Below are 20,703 nucleotides of genomic sequence, written 5' to 3' on the forward strand. Positions count from 1 at the left end.
TCAATTTAGTGACGCATATGATATTGTCCCTATCATATAATTTTTGATATAAAGACTTTAAAGAATTGTATCAAGTTGCCAAACACCTCGTCATCAATTTAGTTTTTTTTTTTTTTTTTTTTTTTTTTTTTTTTTTTTAGCGTGCGTTTATTTATTTAAAATCTGTCCTAGTGGACAATAATTAAATGGTTTTGCGGGGGAACATTAGCTTAAGGGATACTATTGTACATGTATTTGTGGCGGGTTTTATATGTGTTGTCTATTGTTGTGGAAGATCGAGAGGGTGTCTCCTCATGAGACGTCTGCTTGTTTGGCTATTGTCTAACAGGTTGGTGGCGAGGTGGTTAGGGTGGTTTTCGAGCCTTTTCAGGTATCTCTCGCTGAGCCTGGAGATTTCATCAGCGACTTGTGGGATTCCAAGTTCCCTATGTATGGCGACATTCTCGTGGTAGGGATGCGCATTACAGGCAATTCTCAAGCACCTATTCTGGAACCGCTGTATACGCAGGCGATTCGTGTGGCTTGCCGTGCCCCATAGCTGTATCCCGTAGGTCCAGATGGGCTTGAGAATTGCCTTGTACACCAGGATTTTGTGGTTCTGCCTTAGCTTGGACCCTCTCCCAATAAGCCAATGCATCTGCCTCAGACGCGCATCGGCCTGTATGCGTTTGCTGACGATGTGGGGACGCCAAGTGAGCCTGCGGTCCAGGGTAAGTCCTAGGTACTTGGGTGCGGGTGCGTTGGGAATGATGACTCCGTTTAGCGTGACCGGTGGGCAGTCTCCTCTCCTTAGTGCAAATGTTGTTTGGGTAGATTTTTCCGCGTTCACTACGATGTTCCACCTGCTGAGCCAGGGATGTAGCGCGTCCATTTGCCTTTGGATTGTTTCGGAGGCTTCTCGTGGGTCGGATGAGGAGGCGAGGAAAGCCGTGTCATCTGCATAAGTCGCTATAGTTAGGTTCCTGGAGGGGATTATGGGAAGGTCTGCGGTGTAAAGGGTGTACAGTATTGGTCCGAGCACACTGCCTTGCGGAACTCCAGCTCTGATCAGTCTGGGTAGGCTTATTGCACTTCCGCATCTGACTTGGAATGCTCTTCCCTCAGTGTAGGATTTGAGGAGGGTAAAATGGGGGCTTGGGAGGTAGGATTTGAGTTTATGGAGGAGTCCAGGATGCCAAACTCTGTCGAATGCCTGCTTCACGTCGAGCATTACAGCGCAGCAGTATTTCTTTTGCTCGAATGCCTCGAGGATCCGTTCGACTAGCCGGTGGCATTGCTCTGGTGTTCCGTGGGAGCGCCTGAAGCCAAACTGGTGATCGGGGATCAAACCAGCCTCATCCAGTACTGGCAATACTCTGCGCAAAAATACTCTTTCGAGTATTTTGGAGAGGATTGCCAGCAAACTAATCGGACGATAGGAGGCGAGATTGGCTTCAGGCTTACCAGGCTTGAGGAGGACAATAACCTCTGCTCTTTTCCACTCTTCCGGGAAGTACCCTAGCCGGAAGCAGCTGTTGTAAATGCTGGCCAGCATTTGTGTGCAGCGGAATGGGAGCATTTTTAGGGCCGCCGCATCTATACGATCCAGGCCTGGAGATTTGTTGTTCTTCAGTAGAGCAATCTCCTGCGCAACTTCCTCAGGGTCGACTGGTTCCAACGGGGGACCGGGAGAGCTTGGGCTATTGAGAAACCGGGCTGTTTCAGCATGTTCTTCGGCAGTGCAGCAGTCGAACGGAGAGAAGGCGTTGTAAAGGTGTTCGGCGAAAGCTTCTGCTCTTTCAGCATCCGAACGGCACCAGGATCCATCTGCTTTGCGCACTGCGGAAACCTTTTTGGCTGGTCGTTTAATGTGGCGGGTGACGTTCCACAGATTGTGGTCTGGGTCCCCGGGAGAGAGTTCCTCGAGGAATCTGAGGAAGGAGTCCTGGCGTAGGCTGGAGATCTTGTCCTTCAACTCCTTTGTGGCGTGATTGAGCGCTGTTTTGTCTCTTGGATTGCGCGTCAAGAACCAAACTCTCCTGAGACGCCTCTTCTCAGTCACGAGTGCCGCAATTTCCGGGGACCAGAGGTGGAGGTCCCTGCTAGGTGTTCTCGCAGTCTTTGGTGGCGGTGGGCTTGCGAATTCCGCAGCGTTTTGCATCTGCCTGGTGAGATTCCCGATAGCTTCATCAATGTTCCTGGGTGTGTTGAGGATGGGGTTCGGATTGACGGTGGAGAGCATCCAGGACGCGAACTTGGCGGCGTCGGTATATTTTCCAGTGAGCCTTCTGAGCGGGGTTTTCCTGAGGACTGGCGTGTTGATTAGCACGTTTATTGCACAGTGGTCTGACAGGAGGTCAGCATTTGTTGTGCAGCTGATCTTCGCATGCCCTATGCCTTTCGACACAGCAAAGTCCAGCAGGTCTGGAGTCTTGAGGGGATTCGTTGGCCAGTGAGTGGGCTCGCCAGTGGAGTGGCAGTCCAGTCGGTGGCGTTGCAGGTACCCAAACAGAGTTTTCCCTTTGGGGTTGTTGGCGCGCGATCCCCACCAAGAATGTTTGGCGTTATAATCTCCAGCTGCTATGAAGCGGGGCCCAAAATGCTCGAAGAACTCACTGAGGTGAGATGCTGTTATGCGGTATCTGGGGGGAAAGTAGACCGCTCCAATGTCTAAATCTCCTTGCGGGCTGACAATCCTGATGACAGGACATTGTGCCCAGTCTTGCTGAAACGCGGGCAGCTCTAGGTATTGAATACCGCTCCTGATGAGGATGGCTGCTCCACCGCGTGCTCTGCCAGAAGGATGGTCTGCATGGATGAGGTCATATCCGCTGATATTAAAGTGGGATCTGGGGGAGAAGTGGGTTTCGGCTACGAGTAGGATATCGATCTGGTGGGTCTTCAGATGGTGCTCGACTATGGCCTTGCTGTTCTGCAGGCCGTTCGCATTCCAGACGACTAGGTGGAGCTTTAGTTGCATGACTTGCTGTTGAGAATGGTGGCCACCAGCTGTGTCATCTGGGTGAACATGCGCTCCATCATCCTTTCCATCATTCCTTCCATGCGAGCGAACATCGCTTCTATCTGACCGGAGTGTGGGGTTTCTGTTTGGGTTTGGACTGGGGTTGTGGGATTCTGCGGTGCTGCGTGCACTCCGTTGAGGGCGTCTCGGTAGCTCCTGCCAGAGGTGACGTTTGGTGATGCCACGGGCGGCGCCTTGTTAGCATTAGCGACGGGCCTTGTTTTCGGAGCAGCGAGTGCTTTGGCCCTTTTGTATGCAGGGCATCCCTTGAAAGACGCAGGATGGTCCGCCTGGCAGTGGAAGCAGCACGCTTTGTCGTCCTCCCTCTTCTCACATGCCCTCGATTCGTGAGGGCCTCCACACTTTACACATCGGTATTCCAGGAAGCAGTAACGCTGTGTATGACCGAATCCTTGGCACCTGAAGCATTGAGGCACGTCGTTGAACTTCTGCGGCGGTTCAATGGTTACTACCGACCTGCAGATCCGCTTGACTTGGTAGACGTCTTTGTTGTTGCTGGAAGGCTCCAGGTTGGCGAAGAATATTCCCAGCGGTTCTTTAGTTCTTCTGCCAATGGGATTGTGCAGATCTCTAACAGCGTGCCCTTGTCTGCGAAGGTCTTCAATGATTTCCTCACGATCGGTGGAGTGGTGGAGTCCTTTGATGACAACCTTGTATGCACGTTCATCTTTCGGCTGGAAAGTCCGATGCCTCTTGTTTTGGGCCACAAGTTGGAGACGCAGAGCTGTATAGGACTCTTTGTCCGGCATCATGACACGTACGTTGTTGCCATTCACGGTCTTGTAGGTAAAATTGTTCTTCGGGCCTACAAGAGTCGTGATCATCTTGACGAGTGCCGAGATGTTGGTCACATCGGGGATAAAAATCGGAGGTGGCTTGATGGTCTTCGGGGTGGGCTTTGGTTTCTCGGGGGTCTTGGGCTTGGAATCATCTTTAGGTCCGGGTTCGTCATCAGAGCTCTCTTGGTCGTACTCGTCTTCTTCGGTCGAGAGTAAAGCGAAGGCGTTGTTGGCGAGCTTCTTGCGCAGAGCTGCGCTAGTGCTTGGCTTATCTTCCAGCTCCTCTCCCTGTGCTTTCTTTGCCGGTTTTCGCTTTATCTCGCCCGGCTCTGTATGCGAGGTGCTTCCCTCGCTGCTGGAGCTGCTCTTGCGTGTTCTCAGAGCCTTTTTGCGTGGTGTTGTTCCAAGCTTGTGGGTGCGCGGGGGGGCCTGCCAGTCCATCTTCTCCAAAGTTGATAAGGAGTGAGGAGGGGGGGGGGGGGGAAGCTGGGCACCGTAAGCCGGTGAGCCAGGCAGCACGTGGCTGCTGCTTTGCAATTATACCGCTGCTTCGAGCACTGGGTTTTTTTGCGCTGATAACACGCACACTCGGGTGTGCGATGGTGTTAGTGCGAACTACCGTTAGGTACGTTGGCTGGGCCAATCAAAACGCGCGACAAGATCACGCGACGCGAAGTGGCTGGGCACAAGTAACGGGACTTACAACTGTGAACAATTTGCTAACAATTTGCTAACAATTTGCTGTCGATCCGCAGGCACGTCTGCACTCGTCGAGTGTTCGATCGCGACTGATCAATTTAGTGACGCATATGATATTGTCCATATCATATAATTAATATAAAGACTTTAATGAATTGTGTCAAGTTGCCAAACACCTCGTCATCATTTAGTGACGTGACATATGTTCATATAATTATGATTTTGTTCCCTTATCATTTAGTGACGCATATGATATTGTCCCTATCATATAATTAATATAAAGACTTTAATGAATTGTGTCAAGTTGCCAAACACCTCGTCATCAATTTAGTGACGCATATGATATTGTCCCTATCATATAATTAATATAAAAATTTTAATGAATTGTGTCAAGTTGCCAAACACCTCGTCATCAATTTAGTGACGCATATGATATTGTCCCTATCATATATTTTTGATATAAAGACTTTAAAGAATTGTATCAAGTTGCCAAACACCTCGTCATCAACTACTATATTATGGTTGCGCCGACCTCTCATATTGTATTCTCTTATGTGTTCATAGGATTTTGGCAATTATATACGAGTAAATTAAATAATATACTTATGAAAATGATTAATTATTATATGTATAAGGGAAAAAATGCTGAAATATTCCCATATTATCTTAGTATTATAGAGGAAAGACCGTTGCCGACCTCTCATATTGTTCAAAACTTATGTATTCATATGATTTTGGCAATTAAATGAGTAAATTAAATAATATACATATGAAAATGATTAATTATTATATGTATAAGGGAAAAAATGCTGAAATATTCCCACATTCTCTCAGTATTATAGAGAAAAGCCATTATAGTGAGAGGGTATAGTAGTGTAAACGACCGGAATTACGACAGAGGGTTCAAAAACTACTATAGGTAGGCAGTGGTTGCCGACCTCTTATATTGTTCAAAACTTATGTATTCATATGATTTTGGCAATTATATGAGTAAATTAAATAATATACATATGAAAATGATTAATTATTATATGTATAAGGGAAAAAATGCTGAAATATTCCCACATTCTCTCAGTATTATAGAGAAAAGCCATTATAGTGAGAGGGTATAGTAGTGTAAACGACCGGAATTACGACAGAGGGTTCAAAAACTACTATAGGTAGGCAGTGGTTGCCGACCTCTCATATTGTTCAAAACTTATGTATTCATATGATTTTGGGAATTATATGAGTAAATTAAATAATATACATATGAAAATGATTAATTATTATATGTATAAGGGAAAAAATGCTGAAATATTCCCACATTCTCTCAGTATTATAGAGAAAAGCCATTATAGTGAGAGGGTATAGTAGTGTAAACGACCGGAATTACGACAGAGGGTTCAAAAACTACTATAGGTAGGCAGTGGTTGCCGACCTCTCATATTGTTCAAAACTTATGAATTCATATGATTTTGGGAATTATATGAGTAAATTAAATAATATACATATGAAAATGATTAATTATTATATGTATAAGGAAAAAAATGCTGAAATATTCCCACATTCTCTTAGTATTATAGAGAAAAGCCATTATAGGGAGAGGGTATAGTAGTGTAAACGACCGGAATTACGACAGAGGGTTCAAAAACTACTATAGGTAGGCAGTGGTTGCCGACCTCTCATATTGTTCAAAACTTATGTATTCATATGATTTTGGCAATAATATGAGTAAATTAAATAATAAACATATGAAAATTAATATGTATTATATGTATAAAGAAAAAAATAATCATATTATATATGAATAATGGAAAAAAAAATGAAATGTTCATATAATCTCTTAATATATAAGAGAATAGCCCGTATGTTGGGTGGCAAACGGAATTGAAAATACCCGCTTTGACGACAGCGGGTTCAAAAACTACTATAGGTAGGCAGTGGTTGCCGACCTCCCGCATTATTCGAAATATTTATTTCGGATTATGTTTATATTGGTTACATACAATAAAGTATATTATTATCCGTACAAATTTGTTTCTCAGTTCTATAGAACACGGGACTTGGCTCCGCGGATAATAGGAATATACGCTTTTTAGATAATATCGTTGAAACAAAAGTCAAGTTTCTATTATATATAGAATAACAAATCGTTTCCATATATTATCGTTAATTTTTGGAGGCAGGCAAATATTTATTTATTACCTGCCGTATAGTTGGATTATTATATCGTTACGGTATAATACAAATATGGATTCTTATGAAAGAAATATAAAATTATATATTAAATGTGGAAATATTATCATATGCGCTTGGTTTTATGTTATATATTACCAGAGAGATATATGAAAAGAGATAAATTTTAAATTTATCTTCAAAATGCAAATGATTTAACTTAATATTTATATTGGTTAAACAAAAATTGTACATGTGTGGATACAATAATTATGTATGTTGGAAATAAAATGATATTTTATAATGAAATATGTATATATAAAAAGATATAATTATAGAAACATATATATTACAATAATTATATGAAATTCTTGTTATATTGGTAAAACAAGTATAAATTAAAAATGAAATTATGGATTACGAATGCTATATAAAAATGGCCGTAATCGAATGGATATTTTACTTATAAATATATATTTAAAATTTTACCCAAAGGCGAAATATTGAATTTTATTCAATATAATAAAAATCATGGAATTATATAAAGTGAAAAATCCATATATCTATTATATTGCTTATTTCGATTCAAAAAATATGAATGGAATATGAAGGAAAAACATTATTCTGGTTGATCCTGCCAGTAGTTATATGCTTGTCTCAAAGATTAAGCCATGCATGTCTAAGTACACACGAATTAAAAGTGAAACCGCAAAAGGCTCATTATATCAGTTATGGTTCCTTAGATCGTTAACAGTTACTTGGATAACTGTGGTAATTCTAGAGCTAATACATGCAATTAAAACATGAACCTTATGGGACATGTGCTTTTATTAGGCTAAAACCAAGCGATCGCAAGATCGTTATATTGGTTGAACTCTAGATAACATGCAGATCGTATGGTCTTGTACCGACGACAGATCTTTCAAATGTCTGCCCTATCAACTTTTGATGGTAGTATCTAGGACTACCATGGTTGCAACGGGTAACGGGGAATCAGGGTTCGATTCCGGAGAGGGAGCCTGAGAAACGGCTACCACATCTAAGGAAGGCAGCAGGCGCGTAAATTACCCACTCCCAGCTCGGGGAGGTAGTGACGAAAAATAACAATACAGGACTCATATCCGAGGCCCTGTAATTGGAATGAGTACACTTTAAATCCTTTAACAAGGACCAATTGGAGGGCAAGTCTGGTGCCAGCAGCCGCGGTAATTCCAGCTCCAATAGCGTATATTAAAGTTGTTGCGGTTAAAACGTTCGTAGTTGAACTTGTGCTTCATACGGGTAGTACAACTTACAATTGTGGTTAGTACTATACCTTTATGTATGTAAGCGTATTACCGGTGGAGTTCTTATATGTGATTAAATACTTGTATTTTTTCATATGTTCCTCCTATTTAAAAACCTGCACTAGTGCTCTTAAACGAGTGTTATTGTGGGCCGGTACTATTACTTTGAACAAATTAGAGTGCTTAAAGCAGGCTTCAAATGCCTGAATATTCTGTGCATGGGATAATGAAATAAGACCTCTGTTCTGCTTTCATTGGTTTTCAGATCAAGAGGTAATGATTAATAGAAGCAGTTTGGGGGCATTAGTATTACGACGCGAGAGGTGAAATTCTTGGACCGTCGTAAGACTAACTTAAGCGAAAGCATTTGCCAAAGATGTTTTCATTAATCAAGAACGAAAGTTAGAGGTTCGAAGGCGATCAGATACCGCCCTAGTTCTAACCATAAACGATGCCAGCTAGCAATTGGGTGTAGCTACTTTTATGGCTCTCTCAGTCGCTTCCCGGGAAACCAAAGCTTTTGGGCTCCGGGGGAAGTATGGTTGCAAAGCTGAAACTTAAAGGAATTGACGGAAGGGCACCACCAGGAGTGGAGCCTGCGGCTTAATTTGACTCAACACGGGAAAACTTACCAGGTCCGAACATAAGTGTGTAAGACAGATTGATAGCTCTTTCTCGAATCTATGGGTGGTGGTGCATGGCCGTTCTTAGTTCGTGGAGTGATTTGTCTGGTTAATTCCGATAACGAACGAGACTCAAATATATTAAATAGATATCTTCAGGATTATGGTGCTGAAGCTTATGTAGCCTTCATTCATGGTGGCAGTAAAATGTTTATTGTGTTTGAATGTGTTTATGTAAGTGGAGCCGTACCTGTTGGTTTGTCCCATTATAAGGACACTAGCTTCTTAAATGGACAAATTGCGTCTAGCAATAATGAGATTGAGCAATAACAGGTCTGTGATGCCCTTAGATGTCCTGGGCTGCACGCGCGCTACAATGAAAGTATCAACGTGTATTTCCTAGACCGAGAGGTCCGGGTAAACCGCTGAACCACTTTCATGCTTGGGATTGTGAACTGAAACTGTTCACATGAACTTGGAATTCCCAGTAAGTGTGAGTCATTAACTCGCATTGATTACGTCCCTGCCCTTTGTACACACCGCCCGTCGCTACTACCGATTGAATTATTTAGTGAGGTCTCCGGACGTGATCACTGTGACGCCTTGCGTGTTACGGTTGTTTCGCAAAAGTTGACCGAACTTGATTATTTAGAGGAAGTAAAAGTCGTAACAAGGTTTCCGTAGGTGAACCTGCGGAAGGATCATTATTGTATAATATCCTTACCGTTAATAAACATTTGTTATAATACAAATAAATACAATTTACCAAAATAAAAATATTACAAAATGATTCTACGGAATCAAAAGTTAAAGTGAAAATAAAATGTAGATGGCTTTTATTTTATTTATATGTGGGGCTTGGCAACCTCATAAAAAGACTTTAACATTATTAATGTTGTTGTGCGTATTTGTGGCAGTACTTACTACAACAACGGCGTTTCCTATAAAAACAAATTCTCGAAAATGGAAATCGAAGAAACTAAACTAAATTCGAAAGTGGAAGTCGAATTAAAATTAAAATAATTTTGAATGTGGTAATCGAAATAAGTTTGTGTGTATATGGACCATAATATACACGCGTTGCGAATATGTATTGTTCATCTATGTTATGAGCATACGTTGGCTAATGCAACAACCTAAAATATACAATGTTTGTACCTGTCATCCATCAGGTTAATGTTTTATATAAATTTTGCAGTATGTGTCACCCAAAATAGCAAACCATAACCAGATTATTATGATACATAATGCTTATATGAAACTAAGACATTTCGCAACATTTATTTTAGGTATAAAAATAAATTTATTGAAGGAATTGATATATGCCAGTAAAATGGTGTATTTTTAATTTCTTTCAATAAAAACAATATTGACATTATATAAAAATGAATTATAAAACTCTAAGCGGTGGATCACTCGGCTCATGGGTCGATGAAGAACGCAGCAAACTGTGCGTCATCGTGTGAACTGCAGGACACATGAACATCGACATTTTGAACGCATATCGCAGTCCATGCTGTTATGTACTTTAATTAATTTTATAGTGCTGCTTGGACTACATATGGTTGAGGGTTGTAAGACTATGCTAATTAAGTTGTTTATAAATTTTTTATAAGCATATGGTATATTATTGGATTAAATAATGATTTTATTCATAATATTAAAAAAGAAATGAAAAACATTATCTCACATTTGAATGTGAAAAACGAAGAGAAATATTTTCTTTTTCAATCAAATAATACTGAGAAATGTCTAGCATAAAAAATTGAAATATTTTTCATCTAGAATTGTCTCTTATTAATGATTCGAAAAAAAAAAAACTTGGTTATGTTATTATTCTTCGTTGGTTCGTTAAATGGATAAAAAATAACTTTGCTTACAAGAACTATTGGAACTATTTATAACGAATTTAATTGATTGTTTTATCATTTATATATAAAGAATTTATGGCAAAATATAGTTATATATACAACCTCAACTCATATGGGACTACCCCCTGAATTTAAGCATATTAATTAGGGGAGGAAAAGAAACTAACAAGGATTTTCTTAGTAGCGGCGAGCGAAAAGAAAACAGTTCAGCACTAAGTCACTTTGTCTATATGGCAAATGTGAGATGCAGTGTATGGAGCGTCAATATTCTAGTATGAGAAATTAATGATTTAAGTCCTTCTTAAATGAGGCCATTTACCCATAGAGGGTGCCAGGCCCGTATAACGTTAATGATTACTAGATGATGTTTCCAAAGAGTCGTGTTGCTTGATAGTGCAGCACTAAGTGGGTGGTAAACTCCATCTAAAACTAAATATAACCATGAGACCGATAGTAAACAAGTACCGTGAGGGAAAGTTGAAAAGAACTCTGAATAGAGAGTTAAACAGTACGTGAAACTGCTTAGAGGTTAAGCCCGATGAACCTGAATATCCGTTATGGAAAATTCATCATTAAAATTGTAATATTTAAATAATATTATTAAGAATAATGTGCATTTTTTCCATATAAGGACATTGTAATCTATTAGCATATCCCAAATTTATCATAAAATATAACTTATAGTTTATTCCAATTAAATTGCTTGCATTTTAACACAGAATAAATGTTATTAATTTGATAAAGTGCTGATAGATTTATATTATTACAGAGCGTTAATTTTTCGGAATTATATAATGGCATAATTATCATTGATTTTTGTGTTTATTATATGCTCTTGTATGATTAACAATGCGAAAGATTCAGGATACCTTCGGGACCCGTCTTGAAACACGGACCAAGGAGTCTAACATATGTGCAAGTTATTGGGATGTAAACCTAATAGCGTAATTAACTTGACTAATAATGGGATTAGTTTTTTAGCTATTTATAGCTAATTAACACAATCCCGGGGCGTTCTATATAGTTATGTATAATGTATATTTATATTATTTATGCCTCTAACTGGAACGTACCTTGAGCATATATGCTGTGACCCGAAAGATGGTGAACTATACTTGATCAGGTTGAAGTCAGGGGAAACCCTGATGGAAGACCGAAACAGTTCTGACGTGCAAATCGATTGTCAGAATTGAGTATAGGGGCGAAAGACCAATCGAACCATCTAGTAGCTGGTTCCTTCCGAAGTTTCCCTCAGGATAGCTGGTGCATTTTAATATTATATAAAATAATCTTATCTGGTAAAGCGAATGATTAGAGGCCTTAGGGTCGAAACGATCTTAACCTATTCTCAAACTTTAAATGGGTAAGAACCTTAACTTTCTTGATATGAAGTTCAAGGTTATGATATAATGTGCCCAGTGGGCCACTTTTGGTAAGCAGAACTGGCGCTGTGGGATGAACCAAACGTAATGTTACGGTGCCCAAATTAACAACTCATGCAGATACCATGAAAGGCGTTGGTTGCTTAAAACAGCAGGACGGTGATCATGGAAGTCGAAATCCGCTAAGGAGTGTGTAACAACTCACCTGCCGAAGCAACTAGCCCTTAAAATGGATGGCGCTTAAGTTGTATACCTATACATTACCGCTAAAGTAGATGATTTATATTACTTGTGATATAAATTTTGAAACTTTAGTGAGTAGGAAGGTACAATGGTATGCGTAGAAGTGTTTGGCGTAAGCCTGCATGGAGCTGCCATTGGTACAGATCTTGGTGGTAGTAGCAAATAATCGAATGAGACCTTGGAGGACTGAAGTGGAGAAGGGTTTCGTGTGAACAGTGGTTGATCACGAGTTAGTCGGTCCTAAGTTCAAGGCGAAAGCCGAAAATTTTCAAGTAAAACAAAAATGCCTAACTATATAAACAAAGCGAATATAATACACTTGAATAATTTTGAACGAAAGGGAATACGGTTCCAATTCCGTAACCTGTTGAGTATCCGTTTGTTATTAAATATGGGCCTCGTGCTCATCCTGGCAACAGGAACGACCATAAAGAAGCCGTCGAGAGATATCGGAAGAGTTTTCTTTTCTGTTTTATAGCCGTACTACCATGGAAGTCTTTCGCAGAGAGATATGGTAGATGGGCTAGAAGAGCATGACATATACTGTTGTGTCGATATTTTCTCCTCGGACCTTGAAAATTTATGGTGGGGACACGCAAACTTCTCAACAGGCCGTACCAATATCCGCAGCTGGTCTCCAAGGTGAAGAGTCTCTAGTCGATAGAATAATGTAGGTAAGGGAAGTCGGCAAATTAGATCCGTAACTTCGGGATAAGGATTGGCTCTGAAGATTGAGATAGTCGGGCTTGATTGGGAAACAATAACATGGTTTATGTGCTCGTTCTGGGTAAATAGAGTTTCTAGCATTTATGTTAGTTACTTGTTCCCCGGATAGTTTAGTTACGTAGCCAATTGTGGAACTTTCTTGCTAAAATTTTTAAGAATACTATTTGGGTTAAACCAATTAGTTCTTATCAATTATAACGATTATCAATTAACAATCAATTCAGAACTGGCACGGACTTGGGGAATCCGACTGTCTAATTAAAACAAAGCATTGTGATGGCCCTAGCGGGTGTTGACACAATGTGATTTCTGCCCAGTGCTCTGAATGTCAAAGTGAAGAAATTCAAGTAAGCGCGGGTCAACGGCGGGAGTAACTATGACTCTCTTAAGGTAGCCAAATGCCTCGTCATCTAATTAGTGACGCGCATGAATGGATTAACGAGATTCCTACTGTCCCTATCTAGATATCTACTATCTAGCGAAACCACAGCCAAGGGAACGGGCTTGGAATAATTAGCGGGGAAAGAAGACCCTTTTGAGCTTGACTCTAATCTGGCAGTGTAAGGAGACATAAGAGGTGTAGAATAAGTGGGAGATATTAGACCTCGGTTTGGTATCGTCAATGAAATACCACTACTCTTATTGTTTCCTTACTTACTTGATTAAATGGAACGTGTATCATTTCCTAGCCATTATACGGATATATTTATTATATCTTATGGTATTGGGTTTTGATGCAAGCTTCTTGATCAAAGTATCACGAGTTTGTTATATAATCGCAAACAAATTCTTTAATAAAACGATGCATTTATGTATTTTTGATTTGAAAATTTGGTATAACTCCAATTACTCAGGTATGATCCAATTCAAGGACATTGCCAGGTAGGGAGTTTGACTGGGGCGGTACATCTCTCAAATAATAACGGAGGTGTCCCAAGGCCAGCTCAGTGCGGACAGAAACCACACATAGAGCAAAAGGGCAAATGCTGACTTGATCTCGGTGTTCAGTACACACAGGGACAGCAAAAGCTCGGCCTATCGATCCTTTTGGTTTAAAGAGTTTTTAACAAGAGGTGTCAGAAAAGTTACCATAGGGATAACTGGCTTGTGGCGGCCAAGCGTTCATAGCGACGTCGCTTTTTGATCCTTCGATGTCGGCTCTTCCTATCATTGTGAAGCAAAATTCACCAAGCGTTGGATTGTTCACCCATGCAAGGGAACGTGAGCTGGGTTTAGACCGTCGTGAGACAGGTTAGTTTTACCCTACTAATGACAAAACGTTGTTGCGACAGCATTCCTGCGTAGTACGAGAGGAACCGCAGGTACGGACCAATGGCACAATACTTGTTCGAGCGAACAGTGGTATGACGCTACGTCCGTTGGATTATGCCTGAACGCCTCTAAGGTCGTATCCGTGCTGGACTGCAATGATAAATAAGGGGCAATTTGCATTGTATGGCTTCTAAACCATTTAAAGTTTATAATTTATTTTATAAACGACAATGGATGTGATGCCAATGTAATTTGTAACATAGTAAATTAGGAGGATCTTCGATCACCTGATGCCGCGCTAGTTACATATAAAAGCATTATTTAATACAATGACAAAGCCTAGAATCAATTGTAAACGACTTTTGTAACAGGCAAGGTGTTGTAAGTGGTTGAGCAGCTGCCATACTGCGATCCACTGAAGCTTATCCTTTGCTTGATGATTCGATAAATAAATGATTTTTTCCTGTAGCCAAACACCTCGTCATCAATTTAGTGACGCATATGATATTGTCCCTATCATATAATTTTTGATATAAAGACTTTAAAGAATTGTATCAAGTTGCCAAACACCTCGTCATCAATTTAGTGACGCATATGATATTGTCCCTATCATATAATTAATATAAAGACTTTAATGAATTGTGTCAAGTTGCCAAACACCTCGTCATCAATTTAGTGACGCATATGATATTGTCCCTATCATATAATTAATATAAAGAATTTTAATGAATTGTGTCAAGTTGCCAAACACCTCGTCATCAATTTAGTGACGCATATGATATTGTCCCTATCATATAATTTTTGATATAAAGACTTTAAAGAATTGTATCAAGTTGCCAAACACCTCGTCATCAATTTAGTGACGCATATGATATTGTCCATATCATATAATTAATATAAAGACTTTAATGAATTGTGTCAAGTTGCCAAACACCTCGTCATCAATTTAGTGACGCATATGATATTGTCCCTATCATATAATTTTTGATATAAAGACTTTAAAGAATTGTATCAAGTTGCCAAACACCTCGTCATCAATTTAGTGACGCATATGATATTGTCCATATCATATAATTAATATAAAGACTTTAATGAATTGTGTCAAGTTGCCAAACACCTCGTCATCAATTTAGTGACGCATATGATATTGTCCCTATCATATAATTTTTGATATAAAGACTTTAAAGAATTGTATCAAGTTGCCAAACACCTCGTCATCAATTTAGTGACGCATATGATATTGTCCATATCATATAATTAATATAAAGACTTTAATGAATTGTGTCAAGTTGCCAAACACCTCGTCATCAATTTAGTGACGCATATGATATTGTCCCTATCATATAATTAATATAAAGACTTTAATGAATTGTGTCAAGTTGCCAAACACCTCGTCATCAATTTAGTGACGCATATGATATTGTCCATATCATATAATTAATATAAAGACTTTAATGAATTGTGTCAAGTTGCCAAACACCTCGTCATCAATTTAGTGACGCATATGATATTGTCCCTATCATATAATTTTTGATATAAAGACTTTAAAGAATTGTATCAAGTTGCCAAACACCTCGTCATCAATTTAGTGACGCATATGATATTGTCCATATCATATAATTAATATAAAGACTTTAATGAATTGTGTCAAGTTGCCAAACACCTCGTCATCAATTTAGTGACGCATATGATATTGTCCCTATCATATAATTAATATAAAGACTTTAATGAATTGTGTCAAGTTGCCAAACACCTCGTCATCAATTTAGTGACGCATATGATATTGTCCCTATCATATAATTAATATAAAGAATTTTAATGAATTGTGTCAAGTTGCCAAACACCTCGTCATCAATTTAGTGACGCATATGATATTGTCCCTATCATATAATTAATATAAAAACTTTTAATGAATTGTGTCAAGTTGCCAAACACCTCGTCATCAATTTAGTGACGCATATGATATTGTCCCTATCATATATTTTTTGATATAAAGACTTTAAAGAATTGTATCAAGTTGCCAAACACCTCGTCATCAACTACTATATTATGGTTGCGCCGACCTCTCATATTGTATTCTCTTATGTGTTCATAGGATTTTGGCAATTATATACGAGTAAATTAAATAATATACTTATGAAAATGATTAATTATTATATGTATAAGGGAAAAAATGCTGAAATATTCCCATATTATCTTAGTATTATAGAGGAAAGACCGTTGCCGACCTCTCATATTGTTCAAAACTTATGTATTCATATGATTTTGGCAATTAAATGAGTAAATTAAATAATATACATATGAAAATGATTAATTATTATATGTATAAGGGAAAAAATGCTGAAATATTCCCACATTCTCTCAGTATTATAGAGAAAAGCCATTATAGTGAGAGGGTATAGTAGTGTAAACGACCGGAATTACGACAGAGGGTTCAAAAACTACTATAGGTAGGCAGTGGTTGCCGACCTCTATATTGTTCAAAACTTATGTATTCATATGATTTTGGCAATTATATGAGTAAATTAAATAATATACATATGAAAATGATTAATTATTATATGTATAAGGGAAAAAATGCTGAAATATTCCCACATTCTCTCAGTATTATAGAGAAAAGCCATTATAGTGAGAGGGTATAGTAGTGTAAACGACCGGAATTACGACAGAGGGTTCAAAAACTACTATAGGTAGGCAGTGGTTGCCGACCTCTCATATTGTTCAAAACTTATGTATTCATATGATTTTGGGAATTATATGAGTAAATTAAATAATATACATATGAAAATGATTAATTATTATATGTATAAGGGAAAAAATGCTGAAATATTCCCACATTCTCTCAGTATTATAGAGAAAAGCCATTATAGTGAGAGGGTATAGTAGTGTAAACGACCGGAATTACGACAGAGGGTTCAAAAACTACTATAGGTAGGCAGTGGTTGCCGACCTCTCATATTGTTCAAAACTTATGAATTCATATGATTTTGGGAATTATATGAGTAAATTAAATAATATACATATGAAAATGATTAATTATTATATGTATAAGGAAAAAAATGCTGAAATATTCCCACATTCTCTTAGTATTATAGAGAAAAGCCATTATAGGGAGAGGGTATAGTAGTGTAAACGACCGGAATTACGACAGAGGGTTCAAAAACTACTATAGGTAGGCAGTGGTTGCCGACCTCTCATATTGTTCAAAACTTATGTATTCATATGATTTTGGCAATAATATGAGTAAATTAAATAATAAACATATGAAAATTAATATGTATTATATGTATAAAGAAAAAAATAATCATATTATATATGAATAATGGAAAAAAAAATGAAATGTTCATATAATCTCTTAATATATAAGAGAATAGCCCGTATGTTGGGTGGCAAACGGAATTGAAAATACCCGCTTTGACGACAGCGGGTTCAAAAACTACTATAGGTAGGCAGTGGTTGCCGACCTCCCGCATTATTCGAAATATTTATTTCGGATTATGTTTATATTGGTTACATACAATAAAGTATATTATTATCCGTACAAATTTGTTTCTCAGTTCTATAGAACACGGGACTTGGCTCCGCGGATAATAGGAATATACGCTTTTTAGATAATATCGTTGAAACAAAAGTCAAGTTTCTATTATATATAGAATAACAAATCGTTTCCATATATTATCGTTAATTTTTGGAGGCAGGCAAATATTTATTTATTACCTGCCGTATAGTTGGATTATTATATCGTTACGGTATAATACAAATATGGATTCTTATGAAAGAAATATAAAATTATATATTAAATGTGGAAATATTATCATATGCGCTTGGTTTTATGTTATATATTACCAGAGAGATATATGAAAAGAGATAAATTTTAAATTTATCTTCAAAATGCAAATGATTTAACTTAATATTTATATTGGTTAAACAAAAATTGTACATGTGTGGATACAATAATTATGTATGTTGGAAATAAAATGATATTTTATAATGAAATATGTATATATAAAAAGATATAATTATAGAAACATATATATTACAATAATTATATGAAATTCTTGTTATATTGGTAAAACAAGTATAAATTAAAAATGAAATTATGGATTACGAATGCTATATAAAAATGGCCGTAATCGAATGGATATTTTACTTATAAATATATATTTAAAATTTTACCCAAAGGCGAAATATTGAATTTTATTCAATATAATAAAAATCATGGAATTATATAAAGTGAAAAATCCATATATCTATTATATTGCTTATTTCGATTCAAAAAATATGAATGGAATATGAAGGAAAAACATTATTCTGGTTGATCCTGCCAGTAGTTATATGCTTGTCTCAAAGATTAAGCCATGCATGTCTAAGTACACACGAATTAAAAGTGAAACCGCAAAAGGCTCATTATATCAGTTATGGTTCCTTAGATCGTTAACAGTTACTTGGATAACTGTGGTAATTCTAGAGCTAATACATGCAATTAAAACATGAACCTTATGGGACATGTGCTTTTATTAGGCTAAAACCAAGCGATCGCAAGATCGTTATATTGGTTGAACTCTAGATAACATGCAGATCGTATGGTCTTGTACCGACGACAGATCTTTCAAATGTCTGCCCTATCAACTTTTGATGGTAGTATCTAGGACTACCATGGTTGCAACGGGTAACGGGGAATCAGGGTTCGATTCCGGAGAGGGAGCCTGAGAAACGGCTACCACATCTAAGGAAGGCAGCAGGCGCGTAAATTACCCACTCCCAGCTCGGGGAGGTAGTGACGAAAAATAACAATACAGGACTCATATCCGAGGCCCTGTAATTGGAATGAGTACACTTTAAATCCTTTAACAAGGACCAATTGGAGGGCAAGTCTGGTGCCAGCAGCCGCGGTAATTCCAGCTCCAATAGCGTATATTAAAGTTGTTGCGGTTAAAACGTTCGTAGTTGAACTTGTGCTTCATACGGGTAGTACAACTTACAATTGTGGTTAGTACTATACCTTTATGTATGTAAGCGTATTACCGGTGGAGTTCTTATATGTGATTAAATACTTGTATTTTTTCATATGTTCCTCCTATTTAAAAACCTGCACTAGTGCTCTTAAACGAGTGTTATTGTGGGCCGGTACTATTACTTTGAACAAATTAGAGTGCTTAAAGCAGGCTTCAAATGCCTGAATATTCTGTGCATGGGATAATGAAATAAGACCTCTGTTCTGCTTTCATTGGTTTTCAGATCAAGAGGTAATGATTAATAGAAGCAGTTTGGGGGCATTAGTATTACGACGCGAGAGGTGAAATTCTTGGACCGTCGTAAGACTAACTTAAGCGAAAGCATTTGCCAAAGATGTTTTCATTAATCAAGAACGAAAGTTAGAGGTTCGAAGGCGATCAGATACCGCCCTAGTTCTAACCATAAACGATGCCAGCTAGCAATTGGGTGTAGCTACTTTTATGGCTCTCTCAGTCGCTTCCCGGGAAACCAAAGCTTTTGGGCTCCGGGGAAGTATGGTTGCAAAGCTGAAACTTAAAGGAATTGACGGAAGGGCACCACCAGGAGTGGAGCCTGCGGCTTAATTTGACTCAACACGGGAAAACTTACCAGGTCCGAACATAAGTGTGTAAGACAGATTGATAGCTCTTTCTCGAATCTATGGGTGGTGGTGCATGGCCGTTCTTAGTTCGTGGAGTGATTTGTCTGGTTAATTCCGATAACGAACGAGACTCAAATATATTAAATAGATATCTTCAGGATTATGGTGCTGAAGCTTATGTAGCCTTCATTCATGGTGGCAGTAAAATGTTTATTGTGTTTGAATGTGTTTATGTAAGTGGAGCCGTACCTGTTGGTTTGTCCCATTATAAGACACTAGCTTCTTAAATGGACAAATTGCGTCTAGCAATAATGAGATTGAGCAATAAACAGGTCTGTGATGCCCTTAGATGTCCTGGGCTGCACGCGCGCTACAATGAAAGTATCAACGTGTATTTCCTAGACCGAGAGGTCCGGGTAAACCGCTGAACCACTTTCATGCTTGGATTGTGAACTGAAACTGTTCACATGAACTTGGAATTCCCAGTAAGTGTGAGTCATTAACTCGCATTGATTACGTCCCTGCCCTTTGTACACACCCGCCCGTCGCTACTACCGATTGAATTATTTAGTGAGGTCTCCGGACGTGATCACTGTGACGCCTTGCGTGTTACGGTTGTTTCGCAAAGTTGACCGAACTTGATTATTTAGAGGAAGTAAAAGTCGTAACAAGGTTTCCGTAGGTGAACCTGCGGAAGGATCATTATTTGTATAATATCCTTACCGTTAATAAACATTTGTTATAATACAATAATACAATTTACCAAAATAAAAATATTACAAAATGATTCTACGGAATCAAAAGTTAAAGTGAAAATAAAATGTAGATGGCTTTTATTTTATTTATATGTGGGGCTTGGCAACCTCATAAAAAGACTTTAACATTATTAATGTTGTTGTGCGTATTTGTGGCAGTACTTACTACAACAACGGCGTTTCCTATAAAAACAAATTTCTCGAAATGGAAATCGAAGAAACTAAACTAAATTCGAAAGTGGAAGTCGAATTAAAATTAAAATAATTTTGAATGTGGTAATCGAAATAAGTT

At 38.3% G+C, this 20,703-nt stretch overlaps 4 non-coding genes across 4 annotated transcripts; all 4 read left to right on the forward strand.

Annotated features, from left to right (window-relative positions):
* Positions 1–7,278: 7,278 nt before the first annotated feature.
* LOC120285582 lies at positions 7,279–9,273 on the forward strand. Its single transcript, XR_005544833.1, has one exon. It is a non-coding gene; the product is annotated as a small subunit ribosomal RNA (ribosomal RNA).
* A 689-nt stretch (positions 9,274–9,962) lies between these two features.
* LOC120285581 lies at positions 9,963–10,141 on the forward strand. The gene has a single exon (XR_005544832.1). It is a non-coding gene; the product is annotated as a 5.8S ribosomal RNA (ribosomal RNA).
* A 394-nt stretch (positions 10,142–10,535) lies between these two features.
* Positions 10,536–14,505, forward strand: LOC120285584. Its single transcript, XR_005544835.1, has one exon. It is a non-coding gene; the product is annotated as a large subunit ribosomal RNA (ribosomal RNA).
* Positions 14,506–18,368: 3,863 nt separating this feature from the next.
* Positions 18,369–20,361, forward strand: LOC120285583. The gene has a single exon (XR_005544834.1). It is a non-coding gene; the product is annotated as a small subunit ribosomal RNA (ribosomal RNA).
* Positions 20,362–20,703: the final 342 nt, after the last annotated feature.

Source organism: Drosophila simulans, unplaced genomic scaffold (genome assembly GCF_016746395.2).
Source record: "Drosophila simulans strain w501 unplaced genomic scaffold, Prin_Dsim_3.1 Segkk55_quiver_pilon, whole genome shotgun sequence".
Taxonomy (NCBI): Eukaryota; Metazoa; Arthropoda; class Insecta; order Diptera; family Drosophilidae; genus Drosophila; species Drosophila simulans.